The sequence below is a fragment of the Alligator mississippiensis genome, chromosome 14 (genome assembly GCF_030867095.1).
Source record: "Alligator mississippiensis isolate rAllMis1 chromosome 14, rAllMis1, whole genome shotgun sequence".
Taxonomy (NCBI): domain Eukaryota; kingdom Metazoa; phylum Chordata; order Crocodylia; family Alligatoridae; genus Alligator; species Alligator mississippiensis.
The window spans coordinates 19652673-19674890 of record NC_081837.1 but is presented as its reverse complement, the minus strand read 5'-3'; the positions used below and the strand labels follow the sequence as shown (position 1 = coordinate 19674890).

At 44.6% G+C, this 22218-nt stretch overlaps 2 long non-coding RNA genes across 2 annotated transcripts; both read left to right on the top strand.

Annotated features, from left to right (window-relative positions):
• Nucleotides 1-377: 377 nt before the first annotated feature.
• On the top strand, nucleotides 378-993 carry LOC132244808 (uncharacterized). The gene is made up of 3 exons (XR_009456582.1): nucleotides 378-507; nucleotides 728-795; nucleotides 965-993. It is a non-coding gene; the product is annotated as an uncharacterized LOC132244808 (long non-coding RNA).
• Nucleotides 994-7792: 6799 nt separating this feature from the next.
• LOC132244820 (uncharacterized) lies at nucleotides 7793-12003 on the top strand. The gene is made up of 3 exons (XR_009456596.1): nucleotides 7793-8525; nucleotides 9521-9676; nucleotides 11244-12003. It is a non-coding gene; the product is annotated as an uncharacterized LOC132244820 (long non-coding RNA).
• Nucleotides 12004-22218: the final 10215 nt, after the last annotated feature.

The following is a 22218-nucleotide window of genomic DNA, read 5'->3' as shown; positions in this document are numbered from 1 at the left end:
AAGGGGCCAGATGTGTCTACTACCTGCTGCTACAGTGAGTCTTTCTCCTGCCCAGGGAGTGGGATAGTTGGCTATGAGGTTCATGGCTCTGCAACCAGGTGCCTCATGCCCCTCCCAGCCCCATGCAGCACACGAGATGCTGGGGGAGAGTGTACCTCTCCTGCCAACTCCACAGGCCCTCCAGGAATAAGGGAGGGGGTCATGGGCTCATTCCCTGATCCCAGGAACAGTTCTTCCCAAATCCGATTGATGGGACCTGGGACCTTGAGCGGGGCATTGGGACTCACCTGAGAGAAGTGGTAACAACCCAACCCTGTAATCCCCAGGCTGTGAGCCCTGCCTGGCAATGGGGGTCACCTGCCCTGGCAATGGCAAGGGTTGCCCCAACCCTGCCCTACCTTGCACCATTTGGACATGAGGAGTTCACTGATCCAAGGAGGCCATTGCTCCAGCTGCTCTTTTCTTCCCCAGGAAGGAAAACCCCATCCCGGGCTTTGCAGAAAGCAGGTGAGCAGGAGCCAGCCAGTGTGAGGACTGTGAGGGAGCCCAAGTGGGCTGGCTGATGGCTGCATGGAGGGGTGGACCAGAGGGACAAGGCTGGGGCTGGGCTCGGGGATAGGGGGCAAAGGCAGGGCCAGAGGGACAGATGGGCTAACCAGATGGCAACGTATACAGACAGACAGGCCGTCATGGCATGAGAACGCTCTAACCATTTTGTTTTTTGCAGCTTGAGCAGACGGCACTGAGGGTCCAGCTGGCACAACAGGAGCAGGATGTGGCAGTCCTCCTCTCCCGGTAGGAGTGGGGCTGGGCAGGGAGCTGACTGTTCCCTTGTGCAGCACAGGGGTCGGGCACAAGCCCAGGGCCCATCCCTGCTTCTGTGCATGTCTCGCCTTGGAGAAGGGGTGTTTTCTGGGACAGTGCCGTCACTCTCTAAGCCTACAAATATTTTTTGTCTCCACAGTGCATGGATAAAGGAGGAGCAGCTCCTGGTGAGTTTGCATGGGGCAGAGGCCGGCAGGGCCATGAGGCAGGGGAGGGAACAGGCTGAGGCCAAGCGTGGCCAGGCAGGGTAAAATCCCAGGGGTGTGGAAGTGGGGAACAGAGTCCTGGCACATTGTGTGTGGGGAGAGGAAGGGCTGATGGGTGCCCAGGCATGTAATGCTGTTGGGTGCTGTGGAAGAAATCAAACTTCGTGTTGTGGCTGTGTTAGAATTGGCAGAGCCATCTAGGTTTATTTAAAACTATACAAGTGATCACAGGGAGAGTTCTCAAAGGAACTCTGACCTCTACAAATTTACAAGCGTATTTATACTTTAGACAGCGAGAAAAGATGCAGGGTTCAGACAAAGCAACCTTTAGAGAAACAGAAAGATGTTGATCATTTGTTTGTCACACGTAAGCAGTTTACTTATTTAAAAGAACACTATGTTTTGGGAACAGTTATCAGCTTCTAGTTTGGCGGAAAGGAGGAGGTTAACATCTGCACACAGACAAAACAAGGCATGAAGGTTTTTCCTTATCTTAGAACATTTTAAAATACATGGCATCAGCATCAGCATCTTTTTTTCTTCTCTTTCCCTCTCTTCTTAGTCAAGTAAGAGGCCTGGTTAAACTTATTTCCACATTCTCCCCTTTTGGGCCTTTTTGGCCCAACATATTAGATATTTAGGTCTTCTGTATCTTCTTGGGTGCGGGTAAAGTTGGGCGCCGGAATACTAGGGTAAAGGTTTTTATATGTTGGAGGGCAATTTGGAGCTGGTGGAACGCTAGGGTTTTTCTCTTTTGTAGGAGGCTGTGCCAAATTTTCCTCCATTAATGTAGCCAATTGCCTTTTTAATTTATCATTAGAGTCTCTGAGACTAGTCTCAATAGATTTTTCTTTTCTTTTCGAAGCTTCATTATAGCCAGGAGCCTTTTAACGTCTAATTTTTTTTTCTTTTTACTTTTTCACTATTTTAACATACATATCACAAAAGTTGTCTAATTATGGGATAAAGCAATTATGGGCACCCCTGTCATTGTACTAGGAGGCAAGTGGGAACATACTTAACATTTAGAAACATTTAAATTCTTTGCATATTGATAAGACAGTTGAAGAAAAGCATTTTGGTGAGCATGCCAGTGTGGGAGTGATCGTTTTGACCTGTTTTGAAGTCTAGTCTGATTTACAAAGTTTTTTTTAGCTGCTGAGTCTTTACGTTTATATAAGATGATTTAACAGGAAAGACTGAGAAGTATCTAGGTTACGACTAACCAACCTCACCTTGGGAACCAGGAACTAGGTAGAGGCCTTTTTCCTTTCCCGAAGGGCATAGTGGTGTCGTTGGGGTACATTTTTTTTATTCTGTAGTGGTCAATCCTCTTTGCTTTGTAGTGGCAAATCCTTTTTGCCAGTAGGCGCTTGGCACCAGTACTGGTCTTGAGCTCTCCTGTTGGCAGGCGCTAGGCTCACTACCAGTCTGCGGAGGCTGATTACAAGGTTGATATGGAGGAGACTCTATGTCTAATGGGGCTGATGTTTTTTTAGTGTGTGAAGCATGGATCCACGGTTGGAGTCCTTGACATTTTTTACAGTGTTGGTTTTCAGGAGTCCCTGGAATGGGCCTTTCTAGCAGGGTTTCAGCGATGACTTCTGTTGATGGACTTTTACATGAACCCAGTCAGCAGGCAGGATGGAATGGCATGGCTCATATGGTTCCTTGGGGAGAGTTGTTTGTCCCTGTGAAAGAAAAGCCTTAACACACTTCATTAGTGCCGTACAGTAGTCTAGAATAATATCGTCAAGTAAATGTATATTATAAAAGTGGGAGGCAACAGGTGGTGATGCAGGGAGCCTCATGGGTCTTCCCATTAGGATTTTATGTGTGCTAAGTCTGGTCTTTTGACTGACAGTAGATTTTATACTCATAAGGGGTATGGGAAGTGCATCTGGCCATTTTAAGTGAGTTTCAGCACAAATTTTGGCTAGTTTATTTTTTAAAATGCCATTTTGGCGTTCCGCTTGGCCCGAGGCCTGTGGATGGTACGGGCAATGAAAGTTCTGCTGGATTTGCAGGACTTTGCAGACTTCTTTCATTATCTGCCCAGTAAAATTAGTTCCTCTATCGGAGTTTATGGATAAAGGAATACCAAACCTTGGAATAAAGTCTCTGAGCGACTTTTTGCTTACAGTGATGGTATCAGCTTTTGCACATGGGTAGGCTTCTACCCATCCAGAGAACATACATACAATAACAAGAACATATTCAGAAGAACAACATTGCTGCATTTGAATAAAATCTATTTGTAAATTTACAAACAGCCTCTAAGGTGGGGGATGTGCTGCTTTCTTTTGTTTTTACAGGTTTTCTCACATTATGGGCTTGACAAATAGGGCAGGTATAACAGTATTGTTGAGCTACAGATGAAAAAGTTGGAGCAAACCAATCAAACTGAACAGTTTTTATCATTCTCCCTTTGCTCACGTGTGCTATGTCATGGTGTATACGAGCAAGATAGGGAAGAAGGACTGTTGGGGCAACCAGGCGGCTGTCCGGGGAGCGCCACAAATGGTCAGGGTGTAACAAACACCCAGCCAGTCTCCACGTATAATTTTCTGGTTCGCATGTTGTCTGCACCAGGATCAATGCCGGTATGTCTTTGGATTGCTGCACAAAGTCGAGTTTGAAAATCGGCTGGATGCTCGTCAGGATTTTGTTTGCCAATTTCTACTTTTGTCCAATCTACATGAGTCTGAGCTACTCTGGTAATGGCGTTTAGCAAAGTAGCTCTAGCATTTTGCAAATTTTGCAGTCCTTGATTTTCTTCATAATTGTAATCATTTTGTGGCCAAGGGGTGCCATCCGGAATATTCCTAGTTTCTGCAATTAGGAGTCGTTTTTGTTCTGGTTTTAACAGACTGTTTAAGAGCCAGTTTACATCAGACACAGTGGGACTGTAAATACTAAAGACCTGCTGCTACTTATCTCTAAAATCAGAAGGGCTTTCTCTGAGTTTTGGAAAGGTATTACAAAAGGTAGTGATATCGCTAGCAGTCCAAGGGACATGAACTACAGTCCGTTGGCCTCCTGGTATTTGAGGTGGGTATTGTCGCAATGGGCAGAGAACAGTTGACTTAAAATACTGCAGGTCTCCGAAGGTGGTCACAATCAATCTTCCTCCCTCTTGGGCATATAGGGTTATTACAGTCTGCCCATTTGAACCTCTTTGGATATTCTTCACCTCGTATAAGGGTCTTAATTCAGACTTTAGATTTTTCTTGACTTCTCGCATACTAGGTAGGTCATCATCATCGGAGTCTAAATTAATGGAAGCTGGGGGAGAAAGCAGGCTTGCTGGCGGCTCTGTAGGTGAACAGCTAGCTGCAGCAGCAGGAGGAACAGGGTTGACTATTTGGGCAGGAGGAGGAGGAACAGGACTAGGTACCCAGGAATCTAGTAGGTCTTCTGTATCTTCTTGGGTGCGGGTAAAGTTGGGCGCCGGAATACTAGGGTAAAGGTTTTTATATGTTGGAGGGCAATTTGGAGCTGGTGGAACGCTAGGGTTTTTCTCTTTTATAGGAGGCTGTGCCAAATTTTCCTCCATTAATGTAGCCAATTGCCTTTTTAATTTATCATTAGAGTCTCTGAGACTAGTCTCAATAGATTTTTCTTTTCTTTTCGAAGCTTCATTATCCCATAGGTACCAATATTTCATCTGCTTTGGCTTGGGTATCTCTAAGAATCCCCTCAGGTAATTTAATTTATTGGGATCAAAGATTCCTTTATCAGGAAACTGTAACCCAGGGTTTTCATAGGTATAACCATTCCAAGCATGTGCCAATTTAACTAAGTGCTTTTGCTTCTTTGGACCCAATTTAGTTCCATATTCCTTACACATATACCCCAAAGGTGTTTTTGGGTCTGGACAAGAGGATCCTTGACCCATTGCTAGGATAATATAACAAAACAAGGAGAGATTTACCTGAGACACAAGAGGAAGGGGAAACGGGTTCGTCAGAGCGATGCCCGGTGCCAGAGACACAAAAGGATGCACAAACTGGAACACGAGCCCTTGCTTTCAAGATTGGCTCGCAAGCGGCCAACTTGGGGCAGCTGCCCATGAACCAGACACAAGGGAAGGACACAAGACAATCTCTCAAATATAAATCAGAGTTATCAGGACAGACTGTTAGAGACCAGTAGCAAAGGGATAAACAGAGAAAAGTCTAGGCGTCCCCAGACAAAATCAGAACAGTCTACCTGTCAGGGATCCCAAGTCAGTCAGTTTCAAATAAAGTATTCAAATAAAGGTTATAGCTTTCAGTCAGTCAGATAAAATAAACTAATTCTTATACTTATAAAAGTAACGTAGGGAGCGCTTACCACCGAGAAGACATTACTTGTCCAGGCTAGGGAACATTGAGACCCGTTAAGTGAGATTTTTTAATTAGGATCTCTTACCTCTGAGATTTGGTGCCATGGGTGTCAGTTGTGTCCCCAGACTGTTCAAGCTGCCAACCCGGTGTTCTGATTCAATCCCACTGCTGACACCAGAAAACTGGGGGGGAAAACTTCGTCCCCGGGTTCGTTGGGCGGAGGCTCAGACAAACAGGCCAATCGAACTTTAAAGACTTAGTTTAATAAAGAATGCGTTCCTGGTCAGCGTCATACACAAATTCAGAATTTTGCCGTGAAATCTGACTCTGAACATAGGCAGTGAGGGGGTAACATAGAAAATGTGATGTCATAAGCATAGCAACAGTATAAACCAATCAACATTAGGCACAATGCAGACAAGTCTGCACATGTCTTCAACTTGTTACTGGATAAAAAAAACTAGTTTAAACAAGTCTGTAACAGCAAGGTCATGACCTGGCTACATGACTCACTCACAGACAATATGGCAGACTGGAACCATTTTGTTTTTCCCCTTCAGATCATTGGGACTCCTTGGTGTAGGTGTGCTGGGGTGTGAGAGCATATCCAGCAGTTACTTTTATTTCCAGCTTGAGCCACCGTAAGGGAGATCTGCGAGTACAAATTTTTCTCCCACCCCGCTTGTGTGATACTAAGATACCCAAGTGTGATGTATAAGGATATCAGTGCCATTTTTAGATACAGGAGGGACAAAGAATTTCAACAACAAACATAACCAGCACCAGTAAGAGAAAGAACACTACCAGCCAAACCCAGGATGGCAGCCAAAGTCTTTCTTCGTCCTCCGGGCTCAGGTTACCTAAAGGACTGAGAACGTCGGCTGTTGGTCTTGATCGAGGTGGTGATCTTCCGAGTGGGAGCATTCACTTTCTTCAAGGCCGGAGATGATATCTTTGTTCTTCAACTGATGAATCTGGCTGGGCTGAGGTGTTGGGTGCAGGGGAGAGGTTACTAGCACTTGCACCCTGATGCTCCTCACTTGCCTGAGTGAGGTCCTGAGGGTCTTTGTCCTTGGCCTCAGGGAAAGGTCCCAACCTGGGTTGGAATTCAGCTGCTTTGGGGTCCAATGGAGGTGATACCTTCTTGCAGTGCGAGGCATGAGTCCACGTTTGGTGACCTTGGCAACAAACAGCAGTATTAGTTGTCAGAAGTACCTGGAAAGGTCCCTTCCATCTTGGTTGAAGTGCGTTTTTCCGTTGATGGACCTTTACATAGACTTAATCTCCTGGTTCGAGGTTGTGACAGGGAACATCCGGTGGTTGAGGTAAGGCTTTTTGGACCTGTGAATGAACTGACCTGGCATACTTCATTAATGCCTTGCAATAATTTAGTACAGTTTCATCAGTTAATTGTAGGTCTGTTTGGTGAGGGGCAACAGGTGGTGTGGCTGGCATCCTCACGGTTCGTGCCATGAGTATTTCATAAGGGGTTAGGCCATGTTTTCTGTTAACAGTGTTCCTAATGTGCATAAGAGCAATGGGCAGGGCATCAGGCCATTTGAGGCCTGTTTCAGCACAAATCTTCGAATTGCGCGTTTTCAAATCAGAGTTTTTATGTTCTAAAGTACCACTTGATTGTGGATGATAACTGCAGTGTAGGTGTTGCTGTATGTTGAGTGCTTGGCAGATGTTTTTTACTATCTGCCCTGTGAAATGGGTGCCGCGGTCGCTATCTATTGTGAGGAGCAATCCAAATCTAGGGATGAATTCTTTGAGCAATTTCTCCGCTCCACTGATGGAATCAGCATGTACGCATGGGTAGGCTTCCACCCATCCAGAGAACACATCAATAATAACAAGAATGTACTCATAAGAACAGCACTTAAGTAGCTGCACAAAATCAATTTGCAGATTTACAAATGGTCCCCATGGAGGGGGATGGGCTGTGGGTGTCGTTTTTACCCATTGCCCAATGTTGTGAGCTAAACAGATGGGACAGGAGCTACAGTACTGTTGTGCCTTGGAAGGAAAATTTGGGGCAAACCAATTTCTTTGTACTGTAGCAATCATCCCCCCTTTGCTCTTATGGGCCACAGAGTGGGTTAAACGAGCAAGATATGGCAAAAGCTCTATAGGTGCCACCAGGCGGCCGTCCGGGGAGCGCCAGAGAGAGTCGGGGTGCAGTGAACATCCTGCACGCAGCCAGCCAGCTATCTCCTTTTTTGGGGCCTGTTTTTGAAGAAGGGCCAGACTTGAAAGGCTAGCCAAAGGAGACTGATCTGCTGAAAAACAAACAAGACCAGAGTTAGGAGCCTGTGGGCCAGAAAGGGCCGCGTTTCTGGCAGAACGGTCTGCCAGATCATTTCCTCGTGTGACATCATCAACGGGTTTCTCATGAGCTTTATATTTAACAATAGCAATAGCAGAAGGCAATTGAACAGCTTCTAAGAGCGCTTTTACATAACAACCATGACTGATTTGGGTCCCTGATGAAGTGAGGAACCCTCTTTGTTTCCAGGTTTGTCCAAAATCATGAACAACACCAAAAGCATACTTAGAGTCAGTATAAATGGTTCTGGTTTGATTTTTTGCAAGAATGCAAGCACGTGTTAAAGCAATGAGTTCAGCAACTTGAGCAGAACGAGCTTGGGGTGAAGAATAGGCTTCCAAAACGGCATACTGAGTGCATACTGCATATCTCGCAACTATTTTGCCTGCATCATTTCTAAGACAGGAACTATCAACAAACAAAACAAGGTCAGAGTTTGGGATAGGAATGTCTTTCAGGTTAATTCGAGGGGTTAACAACTGAGTTGTGACAGACAGGTAATTATGAGGCTCACCATCAGAGGCGATTGGCAGAAGTGACGCAGAATTTAGAATTGAACAGCGATTTAAGGTTACATTTGCAGCTGACAGTAAAAGTTTCCTCTATTTAGTAAGACGGGAATTGGAAATGTGCTGAGTTTTGCCCTTGAGGAGAAGGGCCATCACAGCATGTGGAACTGCAACGGTTAAAGAGTGTCTCAAAACTAGAGAATTTGCCTTTTCAACCAACAAGGCAGCAGCTGCAAGTGAATGGAGGCAAGGAGGAAGTCCCACAGCCACGGGATCAAGGGCAGAGCTGTAATACACAATTGGGCAATGCTTTTCACCATGCAGCTGAGTGAGTACTCCTAAAGCGATTTCTTCCCATTCATGACAAAACAAAGTAAAGGGTTTCTTATAATTAGGGAGTCCAAGAGCGGAAGCAACAGTGAGGGCTTTCTTAAGGGCCACAAACGCTTGTTTGGCTTCAGGAGTCCAAGGGAGGGGTTCTGGGGTGGTATCATGAGTAAATGCTTGCAAGGGTTTTACAAAAGCAGCATAACCCAGGATCCACTGTCTACAATAACCCGTTGCACCTAAGAATCCCCTCATCTGTTTTCTAGTCATAGGTTTGGGAATGTTGAGGATAGCTTCAACTCTACTACGGCTTCTCTGGTTTTTCTGCTGCTTCTGATACAGAAACCAGTGACCAGCAAAACCATCTCTCACGTGTTCCTTTTTGGGGTTTTTTGTTTTGTTTTGGTTTTTTTGGGGGCGGAGATCTGTGTTTTCAAATGTCTGATTGCATAAAGGCCCTGAATGCCATATTGCAGTGATCTTAAATGAAGGGCAGCAGTCATGCAACCGAGTTGCAATAGGTTTAACCCAGTCAACTCAGTGCCTTAAAATATTTTAAGGAAAGGATTCCTTGGGGTGATATCTTTTATTGAAGCAATTGCATAGTTGGGATAGTGTTAGACAAGCTTTCGAATGCAGGACATTCTTCTTCAGGTCACATGTTTTGGAAATAATGTAAATGCTATCTTTTGTGGTTTAAAACAACCTGAAACTATTGGGAGACTGTGATTGGATGTAGCTTATCCACATCCTCTCCCTATTGGGTTTTATTTTACTTGTCTTTGAAGCTTCTAGTGTTGACCACGGTTTCATTCAAGATACCAAATCACCTGGTTCACAAGTCTGATCTAGTGTGGCAATTCCTGTAACTTGTCTGAATGCTATTTCTAGTGCAACTGCTTAATTTGAAGGCTTGTGAAGCTATGATTTCAGTATAAATCCCATCAGCTTTGCCATTCATTCAGCTTACCCATCTTTTCACTCCCTCTTGTTCAGGTTCAAGAGCGGTTTGTGGCTGATGGAAATGACAGACTCAAGCTGATTGTGTTACTGTGTAGTGAGGATGATGAGACGGTCCAGAAAGCAGCTGCGGGAGCTTTGGCCATGCTGACAGCAGCACAGAAGAAACTCTGCTATAAAATGACTCAAGTGGTAAGGAGTGAAATCTGATTCCCAAAGACTGAATGGTGTGAGCACACAACTCCATAGCAACCTGGATTTATTCTTGTTCAAATATTCATGAATTCAGTGCCACTACCTAATGTTAAGTTTGGTAAAGGTTTGCTTTTGAATCACTGGTGATAGCTAAAGTCAGGTTCAGGTGACTGGCAGAACAGTACAGAAGTACTTGGCTGGAAAAGCAGGAAGAATTAAAGGACATTATCAAAGTGCTTTCCTGGGCAGAGAACTAAAGCAAGACAGGTTGATGAAGGCTGCTTGCTCAGCCTCTGTTTCCATGGGCCTAATATCTCCATTTCTCAATTTAGCTATCAGTGATTCAAAAGCAAACTGTTACCAGACTTTAATATTAGACTTTAGGTAGTGACACTGAATTCATAAATGCTTGAACAAGAATAGTCTGTTTTCTGAAGAAAGCGTTTAATTGAGTACAGCAATTTGGAATTTCAAGTATGTAACAAAGACAACAGAAACATTCTGCCAAGCTAAGACACAGTCCAGTAAGACACAGTGACAGCACACACAACTTCTCCTAACTTAAAACGAAACGTAATAAGCCAAAGAGAGACAACAGGAAGCCTTGCATAGCTCTTACATAATCCTGAGGGCAGAATGTCTCAAAGTCTCCGGGGGATCTGCAGGTCATCTTAGAGGATAAGGAGGAGATCCCACAGGCTTCATCTTTGCCTGGGTTTTTAGAGGTGAATTTGCACCACCTGCTCCCCCTTGAGTGCCTTGATCATAACATGCTTCTTATGTCCAGTCCATCATGTATTGCATACCCCACACAACTAATCCATTCAGTGTCTTTGTCTCTTCTCAGGGGTGTTGGTTGTAGCCGTGTTGGTCTAAGGACATAGGCAGACAAGGTTCTTTGGGTAAATGTGATATCTTTTATTAGACCAACTAAATAGTTGGAAAAATTGTTCTTTGCAAGCTTTTAGGCCCAAACACCCGTCTTCAGGCTCTCTCCCTATGCCTGAAGAAGGGTGTTTGCACATAAAAGCTTGCAAAGAACAATTTTCCAACTATTAGTTGGCCTAATAAAAGATATCACATTTACCCAAAGAATCTTGTCTGCCTCTGCCTCTTCTCATGTATTCCAGTCTCTCACCCCTTACAGGTTCTGCTTTGAAATGTAAATGTAGTTCCCTGCTGTCTGGTTATGCCAGCTGTTTAAGCAGCCTGGTAACCCTACCCTGCTCCCTTAGGTCACATAGCTCCAGAATCAGTTAAAGGCCCCACATATGTGGTAACTGTGCCAGGTCTTTTCCAACAAAACTGTGGAAAGGAATTTGTTATTCTACAGTCAGAAGACACCATCTAGCATAACAGCTTGATGGGGGATGAGCTTTCATGGGAACAGAGAGAAATTTTCACGGGCTAGCATCAATTGTTCCTGTCTTAAGTGACCACTTTCTCCCCACTGAAAAGGACCTTACCTAGTGGCAGGCCAACCTTGTGCTCTTAACTGAGATTTTCCCATAATATACAAAATCTCCACTTGGTCATTCACAGTTTTTTTTTTCCTTCCGTTCAGACAATTCAGTGGCTGGAAATCCTGCAGAGGCTCTGCTTGCAGGACAGTGTGGATGTTCAGCACCGTGGGCTGGTTGTTGCTTACAACCTAATCAGCGCTGACAAAGAACTCGCCAAAAAGTTGGTAGAGAGTGAGCTCCTGGAGATCCTGACAGTCGTTGGCAAACAAAAAGATGACCCCAAAATATAGCATGCTCTTGACGCAGCTCGTGAGTGCCTTGTGAAGTGCATGGACTATGGGCTGATCAAACCGCTTTCACGGGCATGAGGACATCATTGTCTATTGAGAAACGGCAAGGAAAGGGAGGCCACCAGGAGGTCTGGAAGTCTTCCAGATCTGCATAAGGACACTCAGTCCCATGGCCAAGGCTTTACTGAGCACTGGCTTTGTGTGTTTTGTCCTGAAAGAAGGTAAAACTTAATGATATCTAGGTACTGCAAATACCTTCAGTGCCAGGATGCAGCAAATTTCCACTGAAAGAAGCAATATGGGAAGCACATTGAACAGCTGCTGCTTCAGGAAGTCTCAAAAAGGATAAAGAGAATGAGTGGACTGTTTTCACAAATGAAAATTCTTTATTTCAGCAATTCCTAGCAGTGGAAGAACAAGCACAAGGTTTTATTTCCTCACATCAGATGTTCAGAAACTAGTTCAGATTTGTTATTTAAAAATGATTGTTTCTTCTTTTGAATTGGAATGCAGGCATTTAGCGTGCGAGAGCACTGGGTGGATTCATAATAAACAGCATCTTTGCTCTGTGGGTTCCTCGCAGTCTCCCTTTGATTTAATAAGAGTCTTTGTTAGTCAGAATTTACTGAGGGGAAAAGAAGTGAAGACAGAGCTTGCACTTTTTCACCTCAGAAATAGGCAGTGCTGTATTGTCCTCTGATTATTCATCCAATAATATGAGTCACTGATTAACATCTAGATAAATCTCGGAGAACACTTCAGTATGTGCAGAGACAGTTGCGCATGCAGAGACATCATGCACGACTAGAGACTATGATAGAAGGTCTGTCCGTAGGTAGCTGGTATTGCGAAAATTTTCTAAAAGCCCTGCATGGACAAGGATTCACAAGGGAAGTGGATTCAGCTAGTGCATATGGAGCAATGTGACCACACACTTTTGGTCACAAAATAAATAAATAAATAAATAAATAAATATATCTTTCCCAAAGAAAAGGATCACCCAGAGGCACCCCTTGGAAATTGCCAGTTCTTAGCTTTTCAGTCAAGCAAGGAGTGAAAGGTAAGAACTGGCAATTTCCAAGGGCTGCCTTAACTCTGCAAATGTTGAGAACCACTGCTCTACAGGTTGAACCAAAGCACTTTGGACTTTACACTGTGAACCTTCACTGCCTGAACTAAACCCCCCTGTTGTGTAACAGATAGAAAAGGTCAGAATATTTTCATCAAAGCACAGGTTTTCATCAGAAAAAAAAAGTTGTTTCAATGGCCTGGAATAGTGTGCTAAATAGTATTGATTTTGAAGAAAATCCTAGTGGGGGAAAAATTCTGTTTCATTTTGTCAAATTCTGACTTTTGGCTTTAGAATTGTCTTCATTTGTTTCAGGTTATCTTAGTCTTTTAGATTTATATTTATTACTGATATTGTATCAATGCTAGTGCAATTTTAATTTCAGAAGCATTGATGTCAGCTGCTATTTTTGTACCTATTGAAACATTTTGATTTACAAAACAAGATAATTCCTGTCCCTGTTACAATGAAATAGCTTAATCTGGATCTTAATGCTGTGCGGTTAGAACAACCAACACAAACCCATGTAGATTAACCAGTACCAACAATGACTGAAAGGAACTTATCTTTGGCTGAAAATGCAGAAGTGCAATGTTTATTTCTTTATTCCTTAGATTTAGAAGGAATCCCAAGAAGGCTTGCAGTGGCTCACAATAACAGGAAAAAAAACGCCACTATACATACAAAATAAACTTATGCACAAAGAGAAATAGGAAACATTCATCTTGGTGTAGTAACATTTTGTTTAGCAGGAGCCTGTTTGGGTTTCACTTTAGCAGATTCAAACACCAAACTAGGGAAACTGGGACAATTTCCTGATCTTACCCTGTTAATAAAAAGAAGCAGATTTTCTCTAGTGAGTTGAACTGTTTCAGTTTAGGTGCCCAACTTGCGACCTCTTCAAGAAGCCATGAACCTGTTGGGCTCTTAGCAACTAACTGCCCAGCTGCCTGGTCACTTGTGAAAATCTCTGTGGAGTGCAGGAGCCGGCTACTTGGCTAACAGAAGAGTTCAGAAAACTCTACTGATTGCATGGGATTTGCTCCACATGAACATCAACCTACATGTCCTTTCTGTTAGAGCAGGTCAAATGGCACCTTTAAATCAACTCTGCTCCATTCAAAATGAGACCATTTCCACACCTGCAGAGGATTAGATGCACAGGATGGGCTCAGTGAGCTCTTGTCTTCCCCTAACTTGGCAGCTCTCAGCGTTAAAAAGGTATTGTGACTTCCTGAGGCTGCAGTGCAAGACATACAACTTTGAAGAACCCTCCACTTTTCTTGGCTTCACCTGTGTCCAGGTAGTGAAACAAGTCCTCTCAGTTTCTGATTTCCACTTCTTTCCTCTCGGTGTAGACTGAACCTCCCTTAGCATCAATAATATCTCCTGTCTCTGCTGGGGTTACCTCAAAGTAGTTGCCTTGATACAACCAGGTGTACTACTATGAACACCTGAAAAAGGAAGTGGTCTCATATCAGGCTCTGTTGGCTCCTAATGCCTGGTATGAATTGCTTGTCTTTCTAGCCTAGCGCAGGGGCTGGCAACCTTTTTCAAGCTATGGGCCAGAAGAACTGATTCCAGCCCAGCATTGGCCAGTTTGTGTTAGTGGCATGGGGGCTTTCCCGGCACCTCTACTGAGCTACGCAGCTGGGCGCTGCACCTGCACCACTGCCACTTTTCCTAGCTCCCCACTCCCTGGCTGCAGTGCCAGGGGAGCTGCACCAGGGCTAGGACCTGGCAGCTGCTTGTTATGCTGCTGCCACTTCCCTCTATGAATCCAGCCTGTGGGCTGTCCACCGCTGACCCCTGGCCTAGTGCATTCCTCTGAAGATATTTTGGAGTGGATAGTGTCACAGGATGACCGGTCACAGGGGTTGGAAAGAGACCTTGTTAGGTTATTGTCAGGGACGGGAGATGTTTGTTGTGTTGGGCAGAGGAAGAGGCAGACTTCTGGGCTGGTGGTCAACATCTACGTTGGGAAAGCCCCCGTTAATGGTGAGTCAGAAGCACACAGAGATAAGGAAGGCTGCCTTTTTCAGAACAACAGGAGAATCCTATTTTTAGTGGACTTGGATGCCTAAGTGACTCTGTGGAAGTCCCAGAAAATCAGTAATGCTTTTTAGGAAACAGTTAGAATCAGGTTTGGACTGGTCCTTAGAGGTTCAGGAAACAACCTTTCCCAATTTCCAGCTTTTGGCCTGGCACCAACAGCACTCCTTTAAAGTGACAGCCTCAGATCCAGACATCAAGGGAGGCACAGGGATTTCTGATGATTCATGACTGTGCTCGATAGCGCCAGGAGAAAAGTAAGAAGCAAACTCAGTAAGAATCTTATGCCTTGTCCAATGTTATTCCATTTTCCTACTGCTAACATGCTGAATTATTGGGGGTAAACTAATTAAGTCTTTACAGGTTGTCTAGGAATGGTCCCCAAAGAGGTAATACTCTCCTTCTTTTTCAGCCATATCAGTTTGGTTAAGTGGCCAGTAATCAATGCACGACCACAATTAACACCATTATAAAATGCTCTTTTACAGCACCTGTTTCTAATGGACAGCTTGTTCACTGGTGGGTGAGAGAATTCAGCCATTCATCATGCCTGCCCAGGCTGCTGGGTACATAATTTAATCTGTTCTGAAATACCTCCTTGATTGAGAAGCGCTATGTCCATGTTACAGCTCTAATCTGCTCTGAGTGAAAGGGCTAAGTGATGCATCCTGCCAGCATGTCGCACAGTGTAAATCTGGATTCAATGCTGTAAAGTCATTTAGTGCAGCAATAGAGTTGAATTCAGGCATGACTCAGAATCATAAAAAGTGGGGTTGGAAGGGACTTGGGAGATCATTTAGTTCAACCCCCTGCTCAAAGTAGGACCATCCCCAACTAAATCATCCCAGCCAAGGCCTTGTCTACCCATGTCTTAAAAACTCAGCTCAGGACAGGATACGGCTCTTTGACTGAGAATGCCAAAATGACTAGTGAGTGTGACTGTCACAATGTTTGGGTGCCTGGACAGTGAGACAAGCCAGTCTTCTGTGTTTGCAAGCGCAAATTTGTCCAAAAGTGTGCACAGGAATTTCCACGCTAGCCCCTCTCACACGCTGTACCTAACTGGACTCGTCAAAAGTAACATCATGTTAATGTCCTCAGTAACTGTATAAGGAGGCTTTCAAGGGAGTGAGAGAAAGCTTAGTGTGTTTTCTCTTTTGGGTGAGAAATGATTCTTGCACGACTAGTTAGACCAGTTATTCTCAACCAGGGTGCTGAGGCAATACTAGCCTCAGGAATCCTTTCAAAGGTGCCATAGCACCTGTGCAATATTAGCACACTTAGGTGTGCAAGCACCTGTATGATTCATGAGATAAATTCAAGATATTTCAAATGGGAATCCATAGTGTAAAACATGTTGACCTGTTATGGTCTTTCTGAGTTTTTTGCACCCGAATTGCTCTATTATTTTTCCATAGTCAAGAAACAAGTGAAACTTAAGAGCTGGCATTTTCCAAGGGATGACGTAATGTCTAACTCTATGTCCTAAGAAGTATAGAGTTCAACATATTGCTTAGCCTTCCAATGTCATGCTCCTTGCCGTGGAAACCACATCCACAGAAGATCTTTACTTCTGTATAGCATGTTCATCCCTAGATCTGCAGCTAGATCTAGAAGTAAAAAGAGACTGTGTGCAAAGGAGGACAAAGAGACTGAAGACCTGCTTCAGCAGCACTTCTCTTGGGACAGCTTCAGTCAGTGTAATGCCATTTCTGGGTTCTAGAGAGAACTGCTGGCTGATGGGAGCAGTTTGTGCTGCAGATAGGGATGTTTAATGGTGACTGATGAATATTAGGCTAACAAAAGCATTTTCCTGGAGATCTGCAGAAGCCGCACAGCAACAGGAGACCTCCTTTCCTGTTCAGAAACGTACTGCTATCAGGATCTGGAAACTTGCAATCCCCCACCATTATCAGTCAGTTCTTAATTAATTTGGAGTCAGCAGTTCATTGTTGAGGTTCCTGTGGTGGTGGTTTGTGTTGCTATTGAAAGGGTAGGTTCACTGTACATTAGAGTGTCTTGTGTCTGAAATGAATGGTGTCTCCTAAAATCCAGTAAAGGCAAATGCAAGCTTGTAGCAATGAACAAGGATCATCTTACTAAGAATAATGTACACCTAAATATCTACATGTATCCCTGTAACCTGCAAATCCCCACCAGATTTCATACACAATATGCAAAATCTTGTGACGGGCTAGCTGGCAGTGACTTAGCCCAGGGGGTTTGCCAGGGTAAAAGATGATTGGAGGACTTGGGATTCCCTTTCCTCACCAGTCAGGCCCCAGAGACTCACCCTCCATGTCCCCTGATTGGCCCCTTGAGTCACCTGGAGGAGGATAAAAAGGGCAGCACAGCTGACTCAGGAGAGACCAGTGAGGGACCACAAGGAAAGAGTTCAAAGAGCTGGGCCAGCGGGGTGGGAGCAGTGGAAAGGGTCCACTGTGTTTTCTCCCCCTCCAGGTACCTAGGCCCTATATTTCTTGTCATTTGACATTTTGTATTTTGTGCCTTTTATATTTCACCAACCAGCATTGTTTGTTTTGCTGTTTGCGTTTTATATTTTGTTAACCCTGTCTTTCGTCAACTGGATGAATATGTCTAAGATTGTACGTGTCTAACCTTTGTTGAATCCTGCCCCCTCGGAGCATTGTAGTGTCCCCTATACCCCCTGGTTTATACTGGTTATGGTCCCAGTACTGTTCTCGCATTAAAAGGTATATGGTTAAGTGCCCATTGGTGGTCTGGCTCTGCTCTATAGGGGGAGGAGAGTCCCTACACCCCCACAGCGCTTGTGCACCTGCTCTGATCCCCTCAATTGGAGAGGGGGTACCTCTTGGAGTACCGCCCAGGTTACAATTTCATGGGTTTTCTCTGAAAACTGGGGATAATAAAGTGATTAACTTCACAAAGTACTTTTCAATGTGAAGGTGACAAGCTTTTATTTATTAATTTGCCAGGGAACAGGGCAGCCCTGGCAGGTGAAACATCTGCCCTCTATAAATAGGACATACAAGCTTTAATGAGCATGACTCCATTCTCTACATGCAGCCAGACCCTAAGGGCATCCTGGGCAGACTTCTAAACAATTCTTCATTATTAGTCTTGATATATATTCTCACTGTTCATTCATTCATTTGTTCAGTTTATATGTCACCCCTCAGGCCCAGATTATAGCAGGGGCAGGCAATTATTTTTGGTGGAGGACTGCTTACTGAGTTTTGGCAAGCCATCAAGGGCAGCATGACAGGCAGCCAGGGACAGATAAATATTAATTTTCTAAATTTGGGGGGGCCCTGCAGGCTGGATAGAATGGCCTGGCAGGCCACATCCGGCCCGTGGGCTGTATTTTGCTCACCCCTGGATTATAGCTTTGAGGACAGCCACAAAAGGGCAGAATGTTTTTAACACTACGGATTCCTATTGGAAACCTCTGGGTTTATTGTGTGAATCATGTTTGCACACCCAACAGTGCTAACATTGCATTGCTCCCTGTGGCACCCTTGAAAGAATCACTGATTTAAGATCTTACAGATCCAAACCAACACCATGGCTTGTACCTCAAAAGTTATTGGGAGCCAGTGTCCTGGGTATCACCCAGCTGTGACCAAAGCAGAACTGTACCCTACACCTTTGCTCCCAGGAGGGGGAGTGGAGGGTGGACCAGGAATGGCTGCAGCTTCATCCTGATATGCCCTGCAGGTCCTCCTTGGACACAGTAGAGGTGCTGTGGCACCCGTTGAGAACCACTGTTATAGTCATTGCACTAAATCATTAAGGAGTGATTTCAGGAAGCTTTTTGATTTGATGGGACAATTTATCTTCGTTTATAGCGTTGGCCCGCAAAGGTGTTCCAGGAGTAACTACTTCCCCTGGGTTGTAAAGAGTTAAGCAGAGGGGTGGGGCCACTCCAAACCCAGGAAAGCCAGACCTAGATAGCTACAAGGCTACTTTGAGGGCTAGTAGGAAGGGAAAAGGGAAAGAGGAGCCGCAAATTAGAGGCCATTTTGCCTGGAGCCCTATGAAAGAATTTGGAGGGTGGCGTTGCTCCCTGATACGCTCCATGCACCCTTGAAGGAGGCCCAGGGAGACTGTGACCGACTACTGCTAAAGAGTGAGTGACATTTAAAAGGCGGCAGAAGGTAGTGAGGGAGGTCAGGGTGACTGTGAAAGTCCTTGAGGCATCTGGGACAGCTTGTACTATGCACAAGGTGAAGACTGTCACCCTAAAGGGTCTTTGCAAATGTTGGGGTTTTAAGTTGCACTGATGACAAAATTACCCCTTTCAAAAGGTTTCCATGCAGGGCTTCATGCATTATATTACAGTTTTTGTGCTAATGCCTATGGGTATAAATAAGTCTGACTTGTTTGTATGCTCTTATTAAACTGAGGTATTGTTGTGGACCCTAGGCCACCGCAGCTATACACCCCCTTGCAAGAAGGATTTTCTAAGTTGTAGGGACTAAGGAAGATTCAAAACGTCTGTCCCAGTAAAACCAAACACTCCAAGAAACACAGTGAAGGATATTTTAATATGATTTTAGCACTGAATAAGTGATGACAATACAGTAATGATTAAAAATAATATAATGCTCATTATCAAAATAATTACTCATATCTAAAATAGAAAGATATTAATCTTAAATATATTGAGTCCTAAAATGTTAAAAAATCTCTAGATGAGCAGCCTGACAAGGAAAAGGAACTTTTTCCTAGATTTCAAAGACTAAGTTTGAAAAAATCCCTAACCTTAGTTCATCTGCAAATGAGCAGTTCAGTAAAAATCCCTGGGTGGATCTGAGCTCTATGCTTGCTTACTTTGCCAGACTGTAAAAACTTATGAAATAAAAATATCTCAAATAAGGTTAGTAGATGTTTGGATATACCTAATATGTTATCTACTCAATAATATGAAGCTGCATTATTCTAATATGGGAATCAAATGCACCTTTTTGTTGTCAAGTAGAGATCTCTTTGCAACCACTAACATAAACCTAGTTTTATTGTAGATGCAGTTTACCTGGCATAAAATCATTAAAGTAGCTCTAAGTGACCCAAAATTGATGTACTTTAACCTAGATTCCTCTCTAAAATCTTCTGAACGATAGCATTCCCCCACCCCCTTCACCATTCTCTTAGCTTAGCTCTATTCAAGCAAATGCTATTTTAGTCTAAATTATCACTATTTAGCGGTCAACTAAGGTCTATACAGGGTAGAGAGGGAGGAGATGGCAAGGAGGTTTAAGGTAGAGGTTTTCAAGGGGAGTGATAGCTGGAGTCCATGTTGCAGTAGATTACCAGATCAGCTGGGTAGTGTGTGGCTAGGTTCTGAAGGTCCTGATGCAAACGTGAAGTGAGGAGCCCACAGAGGTGCCAAGGAGGAGCTTCATCTAGTCAGAGCAACAAACCAAGAAAATAATCTTAGTAACAACATTCTGGATAGAGTTGATGGGTGCAAAGCTTCCAGAGATGAAGCCAGAAAACAGGAGACTGCTGCAGTGACAACATGAACTCATGAGTGCTTGGACCAGTTTTGGTTGTACAGACAGGGACAAAAGACCAGATACTATTCACATGAAAGACAAAATAGTATCAACAGTGGAGGGTCAAGTCAAAGATGACACAGGCCAGAGGCTGGAGTGACAAGGAAAGTGTAAGTAGTGTCTGTAGTGAAAAAGAAGAGTCTGGGAGGGGAGATTGGGAGCTCAGTTTTGGCCAGCATAAGTTCAAGATGACATCAGAAAGGAACATCAGAAGCCCCTCTTTACTTACACATATGAATACAGAGAAGGGGAGACCCACCCCATCTCTGTCCCTGGCTGACCCAGGGCTGCAGGAGCCTCAGATGCGCTTCTATCCTGCTCCAGCTAGGGCTGTGGGGAGTGGGAGCTGAGCTCAAGTGGGGACAGCAGTAGCAGTGGTAGCATGTGGGCTCCCCTGCCTTGCTGGTCCCACCAGATGTTCCCCACCAGTTGGGGAGCAGGCATAGGGAGGGGAAACCCACCCATTGCCATTGGTGTCTACAGTGCAGCCTGGCTCCCTTTGCAGCCGTTCCCTGCAGCCCCAGCTGGAGCAGGCAGAAGCAGCAATGGCACATGGGTCTCCCATTCCTGTGCCCCAAAGCATAAGTGAGAGTGGAATGGGGGGGGACTGGAGGTCCTGCTGAGCACACAGTGAAGAGAGGGGACACTGAGGGTTGGGGATGGGGAGATTCTTACCTAATCTGGGAACTTTAAAAAATCCCTGGATGCTGCTTATGGTGTGGGGGAAAGGCCAGGAGTAGGGGGTGCAGCGACCCCCGATGTGCCAGTTTTTACTTTGGACCCCCCCGCCCCGCTTTTAAAAAATCCTGGAACCACCTATGATGGCAGCCAATAAGGAGCAGAATTTTAAGATGTGTAAGGTGTAACCGCCAGCATCAACACATACCAAGGGATCAAGGGGTCTAAGACTGCAGTATAGGCCTTGAGATGGGCCAAGAAGAGGTCATGGGAGTTGCTACTTTAGTAACAGACAACAGCTTCAGTGCAGTGCAAAGAACAGCAGCAGGATGGACAGTCATGGGAGTAATTCCAGAGAGTTGTTGCAGACAACACCTTCAGCTTTGCCATGAAGTTTTCCAACCTTACACTATCTTTCATCTTACACTACAGCAAATGAAGCTGTAAATTAGCTCGGGATGCAACACATAGTAACAGGTTTTCAGAAATTGCCTCATAGGTAGGGACAGAATTGATACCCAATATGATGCATCTTTCCAAGCCAGAAAAGCGACGCATGCTGTCAAGAACAATGCCATTTCTCATCATGTCTTCTGCTGTTGTGAAAGATGCCTCCAGCCTGAAATGCCTCATTTTGTTTCACATTAAGGATGGCAGAATTTCTAATAGCTTTCCTTCTCTCTCACTGTACAGCATAAAACAGCAATATCTTTCCCTGAGTAACCATTTTTTAAATATTGGAGACACTTATCAACCACGTAATGTGCTATTTGCCTCTGACTCAAATTATACTTTATGCTGTAAGAACCTGGCGAGCAGTGGCCACATTCTGCTTCATCTAACAACTCTCTCAATTGTTGACAAGGGATATTTAGCTGCGAATCTTCTTCATCTGTTTTGCCATGATATTTTATATCTGTGTTGCATTCCGGACCCCTTTAACGAATAACATTGCGAAGAACCAGGGGAGATGGGATTAAACATCTTCCTCCCACTTAAGAACTAATCATCATCAAAGATGTGGCAGGCGAGACCCCTGGGGAGCTGACCCAAGGCTGCTCTCAGTAGCCTGGTTGTGCAACCCAGGTGGCGGTGGCGAGGTTTGAAGGAGACCCAGACTTGTGACGCTCGGGGAGAGAGCACGGGAAGCTACAATGAGTAATCATAGCAACACAGGACTGTGTAATAACAAGTTGTGGTTATACCAACTCCATTATATCCTGGCTCTGGTTCCTACCAGCCAAGACTTCTACAGAGCACCCTGCAAAAACCCATAACTAAAAGGGGGTAACTGGGTCATCATCCCTGGGCACTGACTGGGGGCCAGGGGTACAAAAATAGGAGCTTCTAGCCCTGCTGCTGCCAGGGCACAAAACTGCCCAGTTATGTCTCTACAGAAACCAAGGCTGAACAAGTATATAAACCAAATCTAAGCATAGGAGTAGGT